This window comes from Capra hircus, chromosome 11 (assembly GCF_001704415.2).
Source record: "Capra hircus breed San Clemente chromosome 11, ASM170441v1, whole genome shotgun sequence".
In the NCBI taxonomy this organism is placed as follows: domain Eukaryota; kingdom Metazoa; phylum Chordata; class Mammalia; order Artiodactyla; family Bovidae; genus Capra; species Capra hircus.
In genome coordinates, this window is record NC_030818.1 from 102,474,987 (window position 1) to 102,481,587 (window position 6,601).

A 6,601-nucleotide genomic window follows, 5' to 3' on the forward strand; every position below is an offset into this window, starting at 1 on the left:
CAGAAGGGACCACATTCTCAAAAACCTAAAACCAGAAACACCACATGACCCAGCAATTCCACTTCTGGGTACATATCCGAAAAAATCAAAAACACTAATTTGAAAAGATACATACGCCCCAGTGTTCGCAGAATCATTATAATTGCCAGGATAATGGAAGCAACCTAAGTGTCCATCAACAGATGCACCGACAAAGAAAATGTGATTTATATATTTATACACACACACACACACACACAATGGAATACTAAGCCATAACAAGAATGAAATTTGCCATTTGCGGCAACATGGATGGACTTGGAGGGCACTATGCTAAGCGAAATCAATCAGAGAAAGACAAATACTGCATGATATCACTTACACGTGGAATCAAAAAAAGACAACAAACTGGTGACTATAACAAAGAAGCAGACTCAGACTGAGAGTAAATGAGTGGCCGCCGGTGCGGAGAGGGAAGGGGAGGGCCAGCCTGGCGGGAGCAGATCAAGGGTACAAACTACTATGAACCAAATAAGCCACAAGGATATAGTGTACAACACAAGGAATATAGCCAATATTATATAATAGCTATAACTGAAGGATGACCTTTAAAAGTTGTGAATCACTATCGTACACGTAAAACTTACATATTTTATACCAGCTATGCTTCAATAACCCTGGAGGAGGAAATGGCAACCCACTCCAGCATTCTCGCCTGGAGAATCCCATAGACAAAGGAGCCCGGCAGACTACAGTCCATGGGGTCACAAAGAGCCAGACATGACTGAGCACACACGTGTATTTCAATAAAATAAAATATATAGATAGATCATATAAAAAAAAAAACATAAGTGAGAGAGAGTCAGACGCACAGAGAGGCGAATTCTTTGAAGACACAGACACAGAGGGAAGATGGCCCGATGACCTTGGAGGCAGAGACTGGAGTGATGTAGCTACATACAACCAAGGAATGCCAAAGACGGCTGGCCACACCGGAGGCCAAGGAAAAGGCATGGAACAGATTACTCCACCTCGGGAGCCTTCAGAGAGAGCACAGCCCTACCAATACCTTGATCTTGGACTTTTAGCCCCAGACCTATAGGAGAACAATTTTCTAGTATTTTAAGCCAAAACAAAATAAAATAAAAGTGACTGCAAACCAAGTACATATATTCCACTCAGTCCACATGGAATATACTCCCAATGTGCCTTTTCCTTAATCAAGCTTCTCCTAATACCAGTGACCACTTCAGTGCCTCACAACACAAAGGAAATTGTGACCCGGAGGCAAGTTAGACGGAGAGAGACAGCAGCCTTAACCAACTGCCGTTAAAATACCTTACCTTTTCCATTCTTTAAAGACACCTGCCCAAGTGAATACAACGACAAAGCACCTCCCAGGAGCCTTGAAGAAAAGCACCTGCAATGAAGGGGGCCTGACGCTTAAATTCTGTTAGCTCCATTGAAATTTGCCTCTGCCTGGAACATTTTTGAAAATATTTAACTTGGCCATATAAACTCTGTTTGTAATCAGTATTTGATGTTCAGCCCTGGAGGTGGATGCTTTTGAATTGTGGTGTTGGAGAAGACTCTTGGGAGTCCCTGGGACTGCAAGATCAAGCCAGTCCATCCTAAAGGAAATCGATCCTGAATATTCATTGGAAGGACTGATGTTGAAGCTGAAGCTCCAATACTTTGGCCACCTGATGCAAAGAGCTGACTCACTGGAAAAGATCCCGATGCAGGGAAAGATTGAAGGTGGGAGGAGAAGGGGACCCAACAGAGGATGAGATGGCTGGATGGCGTCAGTGACTCGATGGACATGAGTTTGAGTAAGCTCTGGGAGAGGGTGATGGACAGGGAGGCCTGGCTGCAGTCCATGGGGTGGCAAAGAGTCGGACACGACTGATAGACTGAACAACAACCTGTAGGTACTTAGTTTCATTTTGCTTTGGAATCAGTTGACTAGGCAGACGAACGTCCTCTGGAACAGGGTGTCCCACTTGGAAGTAAAAAGAAAACCCCTCCCCGCGTCTTCATCATTGACCCCGCATGAGGGGCACCGGGTTGGAGGATTCCGGGACCTGTGGCCACGCCTCCCGGGGGGGCAGACCTGATGGGGAGGGTCTGACATTGCCCCCGCCCCGCCTCCCGCCCAGAGCAGGCCTCTTATTAGGCTCTGCCCCCGGTTCCCCCTTCCTTTGCGGCGGCTTCTCCTTCTTCTAGGGTGTCATGGACGTTGAGGACCACCAGGTGGCGGTGTCTGCTCACGGGGCGCTCTGTCGCCACCTCGTGGCCGAAAGTGAGCATTACGCCTTCTCCCCTGTCCTGAGGGTGCAGTGAGAATCCAGTTCCAGTTGGCATGGGTTAACCACTCCCTCTGTGCTCTGTGGGCTGACCCAGCGGCCCAGGAAGGAATGTTCAGATTCTGGGGCCTAAAGGAAACATTTTTCAAAGCTCTCCTTGCTCTCGGTTGATTGCGTTCTTATTGTTGTTGTTGAGCAACTCATTTGTATCTGACTCTTTGGGACCCCATGGATTGCAGCCCTCCAGGCTTCCCTGTCCATCACCAACTCCCGGAGTTGACTCAAATTTATGTCCATTGAGTCGGTGATGCTATTCAACCATCTCATTCTCTTCTCCTCCAGCCTTCAACCTTTCCCAGCATCAGGGTCTTTTCCAATGAGTCAGCTCTTTGCGTCAGGTGGCCAAAGTATTGGAGCTTCAGCTTCAACATCAGTCCTTCCAATGAATATTCAGGATTGATCTCCTTTAGGATGGACTGGTTGGATCTCCTTGCAGTCCAAGGGACTCTCAAGAGTCTTCTCCAACACCACAGTTTAAAAGCATCGATTCTTCGGCGCTCAGCTTTCTTTATGGGTCCAGCTCTGACATCCGTGCCCGATGACTGGAAGTGTCACTGTGACCTGCCCCCAATGCTATGAGGCTTCACTGAAAGCCCCAGCTGTTTCTTTAACAGGGTTCCCAAACCTTCCTGGCTTCTCTCTCATCTCCCAGCCCTGCCTCCCTACCCCTCCTCTGCCTCTGACCTCTCCACCTTGGATCCCAGGTAGGACCACGGCCTTGCCCTTAGGAAGCTGCTGCTTTGGGGGAGGAGCAATAAAAACGAGGGCTGCCCTGGTAACTCTGTGGTAAAGAATCCGCTTGCCAATTCAAGAGACGTGAGTTTTATCCTTGATCTGGGAAGATCCCACAGGGCCATGAGCCACAACTACTGAGCCCGGCAGCTGCAACAGAAGACGCCACCGCAGTGAGAGGCCCACACACCACAACCAGGGAGCAGCCTGCACTGACGGCATCTGCGGAAAAGCCCGCTCTGCAGGGAAGATGCAGCGCAGCCAAGAACAGATGAATACAATTACGTGAGAAAAGAAAAGGAAGGAAGCAGCACCGCAGGCTCTGCGACAGGATGAGTTTGTGTGGAACAGGCTCCGAGCATGACCCCGAACTCTCCAGGCAAGGGGAACTCTGAGCCAAGCCCAAAGGATGCTGAGGGGTCAGCCAGGCAGCGGACAGAGAACGGGTTGGGGGATCACTGGAGACAGGGCGAGGTTTCATTCTAGAGCCATCACCTTCGCTTCCATGAAAGAACAGGTGAGCGGAGACAAAGCCAGGGGTCACTGGATGGGGACTAGGGGGTGGAGGGCCTCAGGAGGCTCCCTAAGGCGGCGGGTAGTCTATGTTTGTATGCTTTGTTTTTGGCTGTGCTGGGGTCTTTGTCGCTGCAGACACCTTTCTCTAGCTGCCGTGTGTGGGCTCCTCTTGTGTGGTCATGGGTTCTTGGCGCACGGGCTCAGCAGTTGCGGCTCGAAGGCTCTGGAATGAGGGCTCAGGAGCTGTGGCCCACGGGCTTCGCTGCTCAGCGGCCTGTGGGATCTTCCCGGATGCGGGATCAAACCCGCGTCCCCTGCGTCAGCAGGCAGATTCTTCACCACTGAGGCCCCGGGGGAGCCCTGGCTGATCGTTTAGAATCAGCTTTGCAGGGTCACAAACTCAATTCCTTCAATATCCAGAGATAAGTGTGCCATATTTAGCAAATAAAAATATACATACCTAACTGGAGTTTCAGATAAATTATGAAAAAATGGTTATGTAAGTATATATAACCATAAGTATGTCCCCAATATTCTGTGAAATTCTAATTTACCTGTGTATCCAATATTTTATCTGTCAACTCGACTGTAAATGACAGACTTCAGGACTGATTCATGTGTATCAAACTCACAGGGGACTGATAGAAAACTTACTGTTTGTTAATTTATAATGGTGGAAAGGGCTAAAAATATACGTCTCTTATTCAGACTCTTCTTTCTGGCAAATTAAACCAACCAATGCTTACTGCTTGGTGAACATGGAATGAAGACAAAGGACATGAGAAGTCTAAAAGGACCTTTCAGCTCAAGGTGAAACCATTAGGTGTCGTTTCCAGGGTTCCCAAGAGCTGTGGCACCAGAGGCCTTTATGTTTCAGCCCAGAAAGGAATTCAGCAAGAGGCCGAGTGCTAGATAAGGATTCATTAGGACACTTGTAAGGTTCACAAGTGGCAGGCAAGTACTGCGCTGTCTCTGATACTCAGTGCGTTACACTTTTATAATCAGAGGAAGAGAGGGGAGGAGGAGAAGACCTTTTTTGTCTTTCTTGAGTAGACACCATGTCTCTATCATCAGTTCCTCCCCCAGGTAGGGCAGGGATGTTTACTTGTCCTTCCCAATATGGTCAGGCCAGGACTGACATCAGTTCAGTTCAGTCGCTCAGTCATGTCCAGCTTTTTGCAACCCCACGGACTGCAGCACGCCAAGCCTCCCTGTCCATCCCCAACTCCCGGAGTTTACTCAAACTCATGTCCATTGAGTCGGTGATGCCATCCAACCATCTCATCCTCTGTCGCCCACTTCTACTCCCGCCTTCAATCTTTCCCAGCATCAGGGTCTTTTCAAACAAGTCAGTTCTTCACATCAGGTGGCCAAAGTACTGGAGTTTCAACTTCAACATCAGTCCTCCAATGAACACCCAGGACTGATCTCCTTTAGGATGGATTGGTTGGATCTCCTTGCAGTCCAAGGGACTCTCAAGAGTCTTCTCCAACACCGCAGTTCAAAAGCATCTGTTCTTTGGTGCTCAGCTTAATTTATAGTCCAGCTCTCACATCCACCCATGACTACTGGAAAAACCATAGTCTTGACTAGACGGATTTTTGTTGGCAAAGTAATGTCTCTGTTTTTTAATACACTGTCTAGGTTGGTAATAGTTTTTCTTCCAAGGAGCAAGGGTCTTTTAATTTCATGGCTGCAGTCACCAGCTACAGTGATTTTGGAGCCCCCAAAATAGTCTGACAGTTTCCACTGTTCCCCCATCTATTTCCCATGAAGTGATGGGACCAGATGCCATGATCTTAGTTTCCTGAATGTTGAGTTTTAAGCCAATTTTTTCATGCTCCTCTTTCACTTTCATCAAGAGGCTCTTTAGTTCCTCTTGACTTTCTGCCATAAGGGTGGTGTCATCTGCATATCGAAGGTTATTGATATTTCTCCCGGCAATCTTGATTCCAGCCTGTGCTTCCTCCAGCCCAGTGTTTCCCGTGATGTACTCTGCATAGAAGTTAAATACGCAGGGTGACAATATATAGCCTTGGCGTACTCCTTTTCCTATTTGGAACCAATCTGTTGTTCCATGTCCAGTTCTAACTGTTGCTTCCTAACCTGCATACTGGTTTCTTAAGAGGCAGGTCAGGAGGTCTGGTATTCCCATCTCTTTAAGAATTTTCCACAGTTTGTGGTGATCCATACAGTCAAAGGCTTTGGCATAGTCTTCTGGCATAGGACTATTTGGCATAGGACTGTCATAGCACCTTGGAAAAATAGTTTCAGGTCTCAGTACAATGAGGGTCTTTCATTTTGAAGAGTCACCTTCCCATAAATGATTGTTTCTTGTGTGCACAGAGCCTGATTTGGGGTCATTAACTTGATGACCCCCCTGGGCATGTTGTAGGCCTTATTTTCAACATTTTTTTAAATTGTCTTGGGGGCACAGTGCAAAGAACATGTCTTATGGGTCAAAGAACATGTTTTGAGGGGTTACTAACTCACTGAGCTCACTGGGGAGGATGTGGTCTTCATGCCACTGTTGTTTTTGTTTGTTTGGGGACGTGTCTTCTGCTTCTGTTGCATGGTTCTGTTGCTAAGCAAGTTAGCTTGATTTTGTCGTTAAGCAGGCCAATCTGACTTTGATGCTAAGTGACCCATTTTGCTTCATGAGTGAAGCAAGCCCATATTGTTTCAGAATTTTCCCATTACTTCCCTGAGTGATCATTAGTCTTACTGTGGTCTCCCAAATCCTCCCAAAGTTCCCTGTCTATCTACAGTTCCCTAATGGGGAATTCTGTCCCTATCAAAGGCATGGGAAAGTCTGGAGTATTATCCTGGCCTCACAGCATCGAACCTTCTTTGGTGACAGAATATGCAAGTTCTCACAGAACAAGGTAGGTCAGGGACTGCAAGTCCTCACGTCCACCCTCCTCTGGCTCATCTGCCACGTTCTTTTGGTTGATTCCTGTGCTCTTAGAGAAAGTCTCGGTGCTCCCAGCCAATGACATATGTCTCTC